General features: G+C 48.6%; 1 protein-coding gene across 3 annotated transcripts in view; it reads left to right on the plus strand.

Annotated features, from left to right (window-relative positions):
- The first annotated feature begins 3,621 nt into the window (after positions 1-3,621).
- Positions 3,622-14,982, plus strand: part of LOC114869280 (vasodilator-stimulated phosphoprotein-like) — a 46,835-nt gene continuing 35,474 nt past the window's right edge. For all 3 annotated transcript variants that reach the window (XM_029173365.3, XM_055514368.1, XM_055514369.1), the window contains exons 1-2: positions 3,622-8,156; positions 11,981-12,096. The gene's annotated coding sequence lies outside the window, so the exon portion shown is untranslated. The remainder of the gene's footprint in view (positions 8,157-11,980; positions 12,097-14,982) is intronic.

Below are 14,982 nucleotides of genomic sequence, written 5' to 3' on the forward strand. Positions count from 1 at the left end.
ATCGCTCCACCGCTGGTTGTCTAGGTGGTGTCCTGCAAACGATGTGGGCTTTGTGGCTAATTGGAGCACTTTTTGGGGAAAACCTGGGCTGATTAGAAGAGACGGCGTCCATCCCACGTTGAACGGAGCCTCTCTGCTCTCTAGTAACATGGCCATGTTGCTTAGTCCCCCCACTCCGTGACAACTCAGAGTGGAGCCCAGGACGCAGAGTCGCAGTCTTACACGCCTCTCTGCATGTTCTCTACAGCCGCGACCCACTCTTAGTCTTAGTTATCGCATAGAGACTGTGTCTGCTTCTCGACCACCTAAACTATACAAGTCACAAACAAATCAAAGAGGAGTGACTTACCAGAATTTAATAAACATCAAAACAGTTCCTCTTACGGAACAAAGTAATAGTAAGCTAATAAAGTGTGGTTTATTAAATATCAGATCTCTCTCATCTAAATCCTTTTTAATAAATGACTTGATAAGTGACCATCACATAGATCTGTTCTGTCTCACTGAAACCTGGCTGCAGCAGGATGAATATGTTACTTTAAATGATTCGACTCCAATGAGTCACATCAACTATCATGTTCCAAGAAGTACAGGTAGAGGTGGAGGAGTAGCAGCAGTTTATAAATCAGATTCATTAATTACTCCTAAACCTAAACATAGTTATAACTCATTTGAGAGCCTCACTCTGAGCCTTTCTCACCCAGACTCTAAAACTCAGAAACCAGTTGTGTTTTGTATTGTTTACCGTCCTCCTGCTCCATATTCAGAGTTCTTAACTGAATTCTCTGAATTCTTATCTGACTTAGTTCTTAGCACAGATAAAGTCATTGTAGTGGGAGACTTTAACATTCATGTAGATGTTGACAGCAACTGTCTCAGCACTGCTTTTAACTCCTTAATAGACACTATTGGTTTTACACAGCAGGTAAATGAACCCACTCATCGTTTTAACCACACCCTAGATCTTGTCCTGACATATGGAGTTGAAATTGATAATTTAATAGTTCTTCCCCAAAACCCTCTGTTATCTGACCATTTCTTATTAACTTTTGAATTTAGCACAACTGACCCTATAACAGCTAGAAAGAAATGTTACTATAGCAGATGTTTATCTGACAAATCTGTTGCCAGATTCAAGCAGATGATTTCATCATCTTTTGCCTCAATGTCTTGCAGATACACAGAGAACAGTCACCTTAATCCTTATGAACAGGTTGACTGTCTTGTAGATGATGCTGCAGCTTCTCTACGTACAATGTTAGACACAGTGGCTCCTCTGAAGAAGAAGACAGTGAATCAGAGGAGGTTAGCTCCGTGGTATAACTCAGACATCCACAGTCTAAAGCAAAGGACTAGACAACTAGAAAGACAGTGGCGTTCCAACAAAATAAATGTAAACTGCATTGCATGGAAGGACAGTCTAATGAAATATAAAAAAGCACTTTGTGCTGCTAGAAAAACATATTATTCCTCCCTAATTGAGGAAAACAAAAACAACCCCAGGTTTCTTTTCAGCACTGTAGCCAGGCTGACTAAGAGTCATAGCTGTATTGAGTCTACTATCCCCTTAAATCTCAGCAGCAATGACTTTATGAACTACTTTACTAATAAAATTATCATCATTAGAAAAAACATTCAGCAGCGACTTCTTCCAAATGACAGAAAGCACTGTCTAGATCCATCAACTTTAAATTTATTAAATCCTCTGTCTTACCTAGACAGCTTCTCCCCCATAACTCATATGGAGTTAACCTCAATAATTAACTCTTACAATTCGTCCACTTGTCTTTTAGATCCAATCCCAACCAGATTACTCAAAGAAGTTCTACCTTTAATCAGCTCATCCATATTAAATCAAATCAACCAATCTTTACAACTAGGCTATGTACCACAGGCTTTTAAGGTGGCTGTGGTCAAACCTCTATTGAAAAAACCAACCCTTGACCCTGGACAACTAGCCAACTATAGGCCCATTTCAAATTTACCCTTTATTTCCAAGATTCTGGAAAAAATCGTGGCTAAACAATTATCTGACCACCTTAGTGGGAATAACCTGTATGAAGATTTTCAGTCAGGATTTAGAAAACATCATAGCACAGAAACAGCTCTGGTTAGAGTCACTAATGATCTTCTATTAGCTTCGGACAATGGTCTAGTTTCTGTCCTTGTCCTGTTAGATCTTAGTGCTGCATTTGATACAATTGATCATCACATTCTATTACAGACACTAGAACATAGAATCGGGATTAATGGAACAGCACTGGGATGGTTTAAATCCTATTTGTTGAACAGATTCCAGTTTGTTCATGTTAATGATAAATTCTCCACACGCACAAGGATTAGCTATGGAGTTCCACAGGGTTCTGTGCTGGGTCCAATTCTGTTTAGCTTATACATGTCTCCTCTAGGTGAGATTATTAGAAAGCATTCTATTAATTTTCATTTTTACGCAGATGATACTCAGCTATACATGTCCTTGGAACCAAATGAAACAGATTAACTAGTCAAAATTCAGGGTTGTTTAAAAGACATCAAATCCTGGATGTCCCAAAACTTCCTTCAACTAAACTCAGATAAAACCGAGATTCTTATTGTTGGGCCTAAAAATCTGAGAGAGACACTATTGAGTCAGATAGCCACCCTGGATGGCATAACATTAGCTTCAGATTCTACTGTGAGGAACCTTGGTGTCATGTTTGACCAGGATCTCTCTTTTACATCATACATTAAACAAATCTCCAGAACCGCCTACTTCCACCTTAGAAATATAGTTAAAATCAGAAGCATCCTCTCTCAGAGCGATGCAGAGAAACTGATCCATGCATTTGTTACCTCTAGGCTGGACTACTGTAACTCCTTACTCATAGGATGTCCTAACAGCTCCTTAAAAAGCCTACAGCTCATTCAAAATGCTGCAGCCAGAGTTCTGACAGGACTTAGAAAGAGAGATCACATTTCTCCTACATTAGCTTCTCTGCACTGGCTGCCTGTAAAATGTAGGATAGAATTTAAAATTCTCCTACTCACATACAAAGTACTCAATGATAAAGCTCCTTCTTATCTTAAAGACCTTATAGTTCCTTATGCTCCCAGCAGAACACTTCGTTCTCAGAGCGCTGGGCTACTTGCGGTTCCTAGAGTGTTTAAATGTAGAACAGGGGGCAGAGCTTTTAGCTACCAAGCTCCTCTCCTCTGGAACCAGCTCCCTCTTCAGGTTCGAGAAGCTGACACACTCTCCACCTTTAAGATTAGGCTTAAAACCTTCCTTTTTGATAAAGCTTATAGTTAGAGATGGTTCAGGTCACTGGCAATTATTGTTAGTCACAGGAACCATCTCTTAGTTAAGCTGCAATAGACATAGACTGCTGGGGGACTTAATTTATACACTGAGCTCCTCTGTTTCCTTCTACCTCCTCTGTCCCATAACCTCCCATCATTGTCCCATGTTTAACTAACCTTGTCTCTTTCTCTCCAGTAGTTGTGCCCCTCTTTCTCTCTCTCTCTGTCTCTCTCTCCCCCACTCTCTCTCTCCCTCTCTGTCTTTACCTACAGGTATCATTGGACTCAAAGTTTGGTGTCTGTGATGGGCAGCTGCGGATCCAACCATCCTGCCTGCATCCAGTCCCTGGTCCTACCATCCTGCCTGTGCTCTGTTGTTGCTTGTTGTTGCTTGTTGCTGTTGCTGTGCTTTTCTATCTCTCTATCCTCTCACCCCAACCGGTCGAGGCAGATGGCCGCCCACATCCAGTCTGGTTCTGCTGGAGGTTTCTTCCTCGTTAGAGAGGGAGTTTTTCCTCTCCACTGTTGCTGTCAAATTAAATGCTTGCTGTATGTGGGATTTGTTGGGTTTAGTTGTGTGAGGTTTTAAACCTTACTTTGTAAAGTGCCTTGAAATAACTTTGTTGTGATTTGGCGCTATATAAATAAAATTAAATTGAAAATTGAATTGAATACCCTGCCTCTCGCCCATAGCCAGCTGGGTTAGGCTGCACCCCCGTGACCCCGCATTAGGGAATAAGCGGCTTGGAAAATGGATGGATGGATGGAATTGTATTAAATTGCAGTCTATTTGACTGCAAATGTCATAATGTAGGGGACACTTGTGTGCTAGGATATGAGGTGCAAAAATATGTGTATGTGAAGTTTTCGAATAATAAAGAAGTAAAATCTTCAGTTCTGTCTGAAGAAAATTTTACTAATTTAATTTATTATTTACTAATTTTAATTTATTTTAATATACCTATAGGAAGAGGTCTCGGCAACTTTTAATCTCCAAATAATGCTACTGTAGCACAATTAGTGTACATTACCTCAGCAAAAAGATGGTTTAGATGTAGTGAAGCAGGACAAAGTTATAACAATTTTAATGCAAACAGTCAGATCAGGTTATGAGTTGACTACTGTGAATTAGTGATGTGTCATGAGCAGAAGAATCGGCTCTGAGAGCCGATGCTTTGTAGTGAATCAGTAGAACCAGCTGAAAATACCAACCCGAGATTGACAGGCCTGTCTGCCAGTGAGAATCGCCTGATGTATTTTATGGCCTCTGTGCAATAAAAAGGGTTAGCGAGCTATTAGCTTAGCAGTTGTCATTTTTAGCTCATAACTCACTTAAATGCGATACCTAGCATGGTTTTGCATGAGATTAGATTTACATTTATATTCTTTAGATCTTTACCTTTCATTTGATTTAAGTGTCAGCGATAAAGCCATAAATGTGTTGCATGCTAAAGTTAGCAGCTAACACAGGTATCTTACATACTACCTAAGGTCGTTTTTGTAATACTACTGAGGGTGTATACAGTTAAACTATTATATATGCATGGACCAGTATAAGGGACTAGGTACGACTACTGGAGCAGTTAGGGCTTCTGAATAAGAAATTAGTTAAAAAATAATAACCACAGACCCAGGGATATGATAAAATAGCCAGCTTATTGTTTATAAAGAAGAAAGCACATTTCACATACAATAAAATAAACAGACATTGTTCATACCAACTTACACAACCAAAAAAACAATAATCCTTCCCAGATTTGGTAAAGATAAGGTTTCCTCTAGCTTTCTTTTGTATCCTTAGAGTCTGTCTTTTCCACTGGTTTTTCTAGTTAGGTTTTTCCTAATTAGGTTTTTTCTAGTTACTGTAGTTTCCTTTTAGTTAGGTTGCAACTGTAGTATATTTATTTGTGTATCATATCATATATTATTTGTAGTATATTTATGTATCATATCATATATTATTATATAGGTAGTGAACAATCTGTTCCGGTCAGGTTAAGATGCAGTGACTGTTCCGCAACCCTTGTAGTTTGGCAGGGTCGTTGTCTGGGGAGCATCTGGGATAGACTCCAGGAAACAGACATTTACATTTACTTTTAGCAGTAAAGTTGATCATTGCTTATGGGAGAAATACAACGGCTAGATGGGTTCATGTGTGTCCTCAGTGACTGGGGTTAAAGAGTTTGCTTAAACTGGGTTCACAGAATCTGTTGCCTAACAATGTTTATCCGAGCTGTTCCTATAATAATATAGGAACAGGAAATATATAGGAAATATTCAAAATGTCACGCCGACCTGGGAAAGGAACTAGGAGGTTGATGGTGGGCCAGATGGATCCGGGAGCTGGACAGATAACACGGCCCAGCGCCAGGACTTTCCAAGTAGCCGAGAAAAACATCTACACGTCCTTATTTGGACATGTGGAAAGATTTTAGGTGGTGGTTAAAGCAGGCCTTCACAGGCTGGGGTTTTCAGAGCGCTTCGCAGAGGGTCCGCTGGTAGCACACAGCTGACTTTTTCCGACCTCTCAGTTCTCTCTGCAGAGGAACAAGCAGGTGAATTCGGTCTCTGCCTCTCTTGCTATTACTCTTTTGTAATCATTATCTGATTGTTTTGATTTGTCATGTATAATAAATTTGTATGCTATTGATTTAAAATTCAAAGTTGAGTTCTTGTGAAATCTCTGTCGAAAATCTCTGGTTGAAGAAAAGAAAATACACGACACAACCTAGTATTTCAGTTTATGTTGTTCTACGTTTTGATTGAGTTGACTTAGGGCCTAGTTTAGTTTCAGGGCTACAGTAATGTCAAGGGGTTTGACAAAATGTAAACTATTGGTTGTTCATAACCAAACCATCTGTAAATAATACAATCAACAAAATCAATTATTGTCTGGCAAACCAAAATTATATAAACTGTATCAATCAAAACGGCAAAAGGCTAAACATATGTATATCCCAGTAAATTGTCCGTTGGCTCTTTTAAAGGTCCATGCACATGCAAAATTCACTTTTTGGACATTCTAGTATGTTTATTTGACTCCCTGGATCACGTTAAAACACTCCTGGTGTGTTAGAAGTACACCCCCTACCTTTTTCACATTTTTGAGAGTTTATCCAATTCAACTCTCAAAAATGTGAAAAAGATGGTTCAAGAACCATTGTTTTTTTTGTTTTTTGTTCTGTCCAGCAGTTTAACAAGCAGCATATATTACGCTGAATGCCATATTGTGATGGACAGCTTTGCTTTACCAAGAGGGGTATATATAAAATACATATACTCTTCTTGATTAATGCTTTATTTAATGTTATATTTAGCTAATCCCAAATATGTGATGTTGCTGTGTTGGTGGACAGGTTGAGTTTCTGCTTTAAGGTGTGTGTGCGGGGGGTGCAACCAGCTGCTGAAACCAAGCAAATCTGTTAAGTAAACAATCGGTGCAAAATAAATAAGCAGGGCTGTACCTTAGGCTAACACATTCATAACTAAACAGGAGGGCAGGTGTTGCGACCCAAGCCGCCCACACAGAACCCCCCAGGCAGAGCTGCAGCAGCCACAGAGACAGCACTCGAGGTCAGAGTGGGCCACCGTGGGTAAACGCTGTCCGCCCCATGAGAACCAGGGGCAAACACTCCCCCCGATGGGAGGGTTGGCCTAAAAGAGTAGAGCCCGAGGACCGAGTAAGAGTATAGGAGATGCCCCCGCGCCCAGAGTGGGGCCCACCCCCGGTCCACCACCCCTACACGAGCGGAGCGGGGCCTACCCCATCGGCCCAACCACATCCCCTGGCACCACACCGGGCCCTAAATCTAAACTCTCTCACAACAAACTAGTCAATCATACGTGAACCCATGCACTCGCAGATACATTCTCGCACCCACACCATTCGCTTGATCTCAATCGTGGGGAGGGTAGGTCTCCGGGCTGCCGCTCATGTGGCCCCAGGCAGGGAACGCCGCTCCTCCCGAGCTCCGCCCAACTCCCCCAACCCGGAAGAAGCAGAGGGCAGCGGAAAAGGCACCCCAGAACCCTGCAAAAGAACCATTGTTTCAAATTTGGCGGAATGGGTACGTCGTGTGTGTGGACACCATTTCACCTCCGTTGGCTTTGAAAACGAGAGTATATTTATTACTGGGCTTGAGGTTGAAGAAGCGCTCCTTTTGTACAAGACGTGATCCACTTGCTGCTTCCCCAAACGTAAGTACATGCTTGATACTTATTTGATGTATGTACTTCAGAAGTTTCATTGGCTATTTTCTAGCTTCCCTCCTGTGAAAGGAATGCTGATTGCTAGAAGAGTTGAACAGTGTAGAGACAGAGACTGTCATGATCTGGGTTTTTGTTCTAGTTGTTTCCTGTTGTCACGCCATGTCCTGTTTTATTTTGTTAAACTTCCTGTTCTCTGTCAGCTGTCACTTACCTGTTCCCAGTATCCACACCTGTCAGTAATTACGTAATCACTCTGTGTATTTAGCCACCACCTGTTCCCATAGTCCTTTGCCAGATCGTTGTTTGTGTGTACCCGTCATAGCTCCCAGTTTCCTTGATCCTGTCCGGCCGTGTTTTACGTACCTTGTTTCTGGACTGTTGACTCTGAGCCTGCCTTATCCCTGTCTGTTCTGTCTGCCCTGGTGTTGTACCCGCCTGTTACCGACCTTGCCTGCCTGACCACGATCTGACGCTCGATGATTCTGGTATTGTATCTCTCTTGTGTATGAATCTTGCCTGTCCCTGATGTCGTCTCTGCCTAACCGGAATAAACCACCTTTTAATCACCGTCAACCTGTGTACGCTGTGCATTTGGGTCCTCATCCGAGCGTTCCTGACAGAACGATCTGGCCACACTTGGACCCAGCCAGCACTCAGCCTCCGGTCAGGTCAGTGACTGTTTTTTCCCGCTTCTTTTTAAACGGCGAGTATTATTCGCCCGAGGGAGCATGGAGTTTACCTGCGCCGAGCTACCTAGCGAACTACAAGTTTATTTTAAGATCCTCGCGGAGGATTACCGACGGGCGATTAACCCGGGAAACTAGCGGAGCGCCGTGGAGGTGGCGATATTGACTCTGGAGGACGAGGACAGCGTGTTGTAGCGCCCCAGTGTTCGTCGCCTCTATGAGCGGTTGTGCGCAAGGTTCGATGAGCTAAGCGACGCGCTCCGCACCACACCAGCGCCGGTTGCACCGCCAATGGTTTCGGTTTCATCCTCCCAGCCCCGTCGGACCGTCATGATTGCACCAGCCTGCCCAGCTCCACGTTTACTCCGCTGGGAGGACTTCCTGCACTCGTGTGATCCCCTGTCTCCGCAGTCTCCAGTCCAGCCGCGCGCTGTTCAGTCTCCAGTCCAGCCGCGCGCTGTTCAGTCTCCAGTCCAGCCGCGCTCTGTTCAGTCTCCAGTCCAGCCGCGCTCTGTTCAGTCTCCAGTCCAGCCGCGCTCTGTTCAGTCTCCAGTCCAGCCGCGCTCTGTTCAGTCTCCAGTCCAGCCGCGCTCTGTTCAGTCTCCAGTCCAGCCGCGCTCTGTTCAGCCTTCAGTCCAGCCGCGCTCTGTTCAGCCTTCAGTCCAGCCGCGCCCTGTTCAGCCTTCAGTCCAGCCGAGCCCAGCTCAGGTCCCGTTCCAGTCGAGCCCAGCTCAGGTCCCGTTCCAGTCGAGCCCAGCTCAGGTCCCGTTCCAGTCGAGCCCAGCTCAGGTCCGGTTCCAGTCGAGCCCAGCTCAGGTCCCGTTCCAGTCGAGCCCACCCGAGTCCCGTCCACGTTCCAGCCCAGTCGAGCCCAGTCCAGGTTCCCGTCCAGTCGAGCCCAGTCCAGGTTCCCGTCCAGTCGAGTCGAGTCCAGGTTCCCGTCCAGTCGAGTCGAGTCCCGTCCCAGTCCAGTCGAGTCCCGTTCCCGTCCAGTCGAGCCTAGTCCAGGTTCCCGTCCAGCCGAGTCTAGTCCAGGCCCCCGTCCAGTCGAGTCACGTCCAGACCCCAGTTCAGTCGAGTCCTGTCTCAGTACAGTCGGGTCCTGTCCCGGTCCAGCCCACTCCCGCGCAGGTCTTGTCCCAGCCAGAGGTCATCACCTGTAGAACAAGTGCTATGCACACCCGATCAGGCCCGACGTCTGCTCCGTCTAGCTCGGCAGCGGCAATTAGCCATGCCAGCTCCAGAGGAGACGCCGTTTCAGTCCCCGCCGGCTCCGGTGAGGAGCCTGAGAGCAGCGCCGCCGGCTCCGGTGAGGAGCCTGAGAGCAGCGCCGCCGGCTCCTGTGAGGAGCCTGAGAGCAGCGCCGCCGGCTCCTGTGAGGAGCCTGAGAGCAGCGCCGCCGGCTCTAGTAAGGACGCCGCTCCTGTCCTTGTCGGCCAAGTAGTGGTCGTTCCTGTTCCTGTCGGCCAAGTAGAGGTCGTTCCTGTTCCTGTCGGCCATGTTGAAGCCGTTCCTGTTCCTGTCGGCCATGTAGAGGTCGTTCCAGTCCCTGTCGGCCATGTAGAGGTTGTTCCAGTCCCTGTTGGCCATGTAGAGGTTGTTCCAGTCCCTGTCGGCCATGTAGAGGTCGTTCCAGTCCCTGTCGGCCATGTAGAGGTCGTTCCAGTCCCTGTCCCAGTCCCTGTCGGCCATGTAGAGGTCGTCCCTGTCCCAGTCCCTGTCGGCCATGTTGCGGCCGTTCCAGTCCCTGTTCCTGTCGGCCATGTTGCGGCCGTTCCAGTCCCTGTTCCTGTCGGCCATGTTGCGGCCGTTCCAGTCCCTGTTCCTGTCGGCCATGTTGCGGCCGTTCCAGTCCCTGTTTCTGTCGGCCATGTTGCGGCCGTTCCAGTCCCTGTTCCTGTCGGCCATGTTGCGGCCGTTCCAGTCCCTGTTCCTGTTCCTGTTCCTGTCGGCCATGTTGCGGCCGTTCCTGTCGGCCATGTTGCGGCCGTTCCTGTCAATCTCGGAGTGGCAGTCCCTGCGCACCTCCAGGAGGGGGTCGCGCCAGCTGCAGTCCCTGCGCACCTCCAGGAGGGGGTCGCGCCAGCTGCAGTCCCTGCGCACCTCCAGGAGGGGGTCGCGCCAGCTGCAGTCCCTGCGCACCTCCAGGAGGGGGTCGCCCCAGCTGCAGTCCCTGCGCACCTCCAGGAGGAGGTCGCGCCAGCCGGAGCTGCCGCCGCGGTTCCCGCCGACCTCCAGGAGGAGGCCGCACCTGCATCGGTTCCTGGCGGCCCGGCTCCGGCCGCATCTGCATCGGTTCCTGGCGGCCCGGCTCCGGCCGCATCTGCATCGGTTCCTGGCGGCCCGGCTCCGGCCGCATTTGCACCTGTTTCTCGTCGCGGTGGTCCAAGGAGGACGCCGCTGGTTCCTGTTTCTCGTCGCGGTGGTCCAAGGAGGACGCCGCTGGTTCCTGTTTCTCATCGCGGTGGTCCAAGGAGGACGCCGCTGGTTCCTGTGTCTCGTCGCGGAGGTCCAAGGAGGACGCCGCTGGTTCCTGTGTCTCGTCGCGGAGGTCCAAGGAGGACGTCTCTGGTTCCTGCCTCGTCCTTGTCTCGGCTGCCGGACTGGTGGCCTCGCCCTCGGCGCCTCCTGCTGCCTGGATGGCGCTGCCTCCTGCGGCGCCGTCTGCCTCGACCCCTCAGTCCTCAGGATCGGCGTCCGCCTGGAGGACATCGCCGTTCGGGGTGGTCCTCGGGGATGTCGGCCCAGCCCAAGGGCACTAAGAGTGCCACCCTGGCTCAGCGGCGGCTGAGCAGGATCTCGCCACGCCTTCACCCCCCGTGAGGGAATCCCTGGACTTCGTGTCTTCCCCGTTCGTGGACTTTGGTTTTGTTATGTGGACTCTTGTTTTGGCCCTCCTCCGGTCCTCCCTCCACCCACCCTGCTCGTTTCCCGTAAGGGGTAGGGATTCGGTCCCTCCTCCTGGGACCACCCTCCGCCCGCCCTGGTTTGGGGGGGGGGGGGGGCTTCCGTGGGCACCGTGGAAGGCGCCATGGGGGGGGGGGGGGGGGGGGGGGGGTACTGTCATGATCTGGGTTTTTGTTCTAGTTGTTTCCTGTTGTCACGCCATGTCCTGTTTTATTTTGTTAAACTTCCTGTTCTCTGTCAGCTGTCACTTACCTGTTCCCAGTATCCACACCTGTCAGTAATTACGTAATCACTCTGTGTATTTAGCCACCACCTGTTCCCATAGTCCTTTGCCAGATCGTTGTTTGTGTGTACCCGTCATAGCTCCCAGTTTCCTTGATCCTGTCCGGCCGTGTTTTACGTACCTTGATTCTGGACTGTTGACTCTGAGCCTGCCTTATCCCTGTCTGTTCTGTCTGCCCTGGTGTTGTACCCGCCTGTTACCGACCTTGCCTGCCTGACCACGATCTGACGCTCGATGATTCTGGTATTGTATCTCTCTTGTGTATGAATCTTGCCTGTCCCTGACGTCGTCTCTGCCTAACTGGAATAAACCACCTTTTAATCACCGTCAACCTGTGTACGCTGTGCATTTGGGTCCTCATCCGAGCGTTCCTGACAGAGACAGAGAGACAGTGTAGCAAGGTGCTGCCATGCAATTTGGATGACTCCAACCCTCTCCAGCATTTGTTCGGTTCGAATTGTGTGATATATGGTAATGAGGTCATTCACTCAGCTCACATTTTAGCTGCTAGCGTCATGTTAGCAGCTAACATGTATGTTGTTGCTGTCTTCTCATATGTGTTGCTTATCTTGTCAGCTACTGTAGCTGTAAACGTGACTGTTGTTTTTTTATACAGGCTGATGCATTCTAGCTACCGAAAGGCAAGGAGGTTGTTTCTCAAACTGACGCCACTGCAGGCTGTGGACACACGGCTACCTTGTAGAAGAGTTGTTACCCACCTCAGGCGCAAAGGTATGTACATTTAACAGCAGTATGATAATTTGTTGGCCAATAGGCAGTTTTATTTGACAGAGATATAGCATTTTACAATTCAGTAGTTTTAGTATTCATAATCTGATCTGTATTATTGTCTATATATTTCCTCTGTATGCAGTTGGTCAATTTATTTTGACATTTTAGTCTGTTGACGGGTAATTTGTAGCTCTCGTGTTATGGTGCAGATTATGTGGAAAATGTGATGGAGACCATCTTCAATAAAGTCCTGCTGGACCTAGGTCGTTATATGGAGGACCTTGTGAACCAGCCCTCTGAGCAGAATTTGAGCAGCCTGACAGAAAGGAGGTCATTTATGTCATGCCACGATTTTACAAACCAGTACTATACCAGCACAAAAACCCCCTATGAAAGGCAGACGACCAAAGCCAGAGACGTTGCCCGGTATGGCACAGCCGGGCCCCCACCCTGGAGCCAGGCCTAGGGTTGAGGCTCGTTTGCGAGCGCCTGGGGGCCGGGCCAATTCCCACGGGGCACAGCCCGAAAGAGCGACGTGGGACCGTCCTCAAGTGGACCCACCATCCGCAGGAGGAACCATAGGGGACCGGTGCAAAGTGGATTGGGCAGCAGTCGAAGGCAGGAGCCTAGGCGACCCAATCCCTGGATAACCAATCTGGCTATTGGGAGTAGTATAATACTAGAGTAGTATTCTTCTACTCTGGAGTTGCCTGCGGTGAGAGGCGGCGGGCTGGTGTGGGCTTGCTCATAGCTCCCCAGCTTAGTCGCCATGTGTTGGAGTTTTCCCCAGTGGACGAGAGGGTCGTTTCCCTGCGCCTTCAGGTGGGGAATAGGTCACTCACTGTCATTTGTGCTTACAGGCCAAATTGTAGTGTGGAGTACCCGGCCTTCTTGGGATCTCTGGAGGGAGTGTTGGAAAGCGCTGATGGGTAGATTCTGGCAAACTGTTCGGCGCCTCAGGAGGGGGCAGCAGTTCTTTACCAACCCTGTTTTCAGTGGAAGTGGGGAGCTGTTGACCTCAACTGGGGATGTTATTGGACGGTGGAAGGAGTACTTTAAGGATCTCCTCAACCCCTTCGCCATGCCTTCTGCTGAGGAAGCAGAGGCAGGGGACTCAGAGGCGGACTCGCCCATCACCCAGGCTGAGGTCACCGAGGTAGTTTGTAAGCTCCTCTGTGGCAGAGCAGCAGGGGTGGATGAGATCCGTCCTGAGTACCTCAAGTCTCTGGATGTTGTGGGGCTGTCTTGGGTGACACGCCTCTGCAACATCGCGTGGACGAGGGGGAGAGTTCCTCTGGACTGGACAACCGGGGTGGTTGTCCCTTTTCACAATAAGCATCCAGTGTGGGCAAGACCCTTCAAGCTACCGCCTACCTCATGATGATGAGAGACAAAGAACCACATGAGATACCGGCTCAGATGTCGCCCGGTCTAACAAGGTCTGCGTCAGGTGTTGGGGAACCAGAGCACCTTGGCGAGAAGTGGGCTACTGGAACAAGAAAGAAATAGCTAAGGTGCGAGAACAGAGAACTGTTGGAATGCTACTACTCAAGTTACATGAAAAGAATGTGCGGCCACATTCAAGACTGACGGCGAAGCAACTAGTAGCTCAGTGTTCCAACATCCACAAACGGCAACAGCTATCACAACTTGAGATTGACGAGGTACAACACAAATGCTACGGCAAGGGGGAGCCAGGGGACCAGGTCAGAGGGGAGGTTTCACCATGGAAGCTCATGTCAGGCATCATCGCAGCTAAGATAAGTGGGCACATGGCTCAATACATGAGCGAAGCACAGAAGGGCATTGGTAAGGATACCAGAGGAGCCAAACACCAACTCCCGGTAGACAGAACAGTCTCCCAAGACTGCAGAGTGCGACACACCAACCTGTGCACAGCCTGGATCGACTACAAGAAAGCCTATGACTCAATGCCACACACATGGATCACCGAATGCTTGGAGCTGTACAACATCAATAGAACTCTAAGGGCCTTCATTGCAAACTCGATGAGGTTGTGGAGAACCACCCTTGAAGCCAATGGGAAGCCACTTGCCCAAGTATCCATCAAATGTGGCATATACCAAGGAGATGCACTGTCCCCACTGCTGTTCTGCATAGGTCTGAACCCCCTCAGCCAAATAATAAACAAGACTGGCTATGGATACCGACTCCGGAACGGGGCCACCATAAGTCACCTCCTCTACATGGATGACATCAAGCTGTACGCCAAGAATGAGTGAGACATCGACTCACTGATCCACACCACCAGGATTTACAGCTCGGACATTGGGATGTCATTCGGAATCCACACAGAAGGTTATCCACACAGAAGGGGTCTCATTCCCAGAAGGAACAATAGCAGACATTGAGGACAGTTACAAGTACCTTGGAATACCACAGGCGAATGGTAACCGTGAACAGGCAACAAGGAATGCGGCAACAGCCAAATACCTCCAACGAGTAAGGCAAGTCCTAAGAAGCCAGCTCAATGGCAAGAACAAATCCCAGGCAATAAACAGCTACGCCCTGCCAGTGATCAGATACCCTGCGGGAATAATAAGGTGGCCAAAGGAAGAGATACAGACCACAGATGTTAAGACTCCTCACCGTGCATTGAGGGTTTCACCCCAAATCCAGCACCCTGAGACTATACGCTAGCGGCAAAGAAGGAGGCCGAGAAATAGTGAGTGTGAAAACCACTATCCGGGATGAAACATCCAAGATCCATAAGTACATCAAGGATAAGGCCCCGACAGATGACGTGCTGAGTGAATGTCTCAGGCAGTGGAGAACAGAGGATGAGATGCTGGAAGAGGGACCATCATGGGAGGACAAGCCCTTGCACGGGATGTACCACCGGAACATAACTGAAGTGGCTGATCT

This window comes from Betta splendens, chromosome 14, assembly GCF_900634795.4.
Source record: "Betta splendens chromosome 14, fBetSpl5.4, whole genome shotgun sequence".
In the NCBI taxonomy this organism is placed as follows: domain Eukaryota; kingdom Metazoa; phylum Chordata; class Actinopteri; order Anabantiformes; family Osphronemidae; genus Betta; species Betta splendens.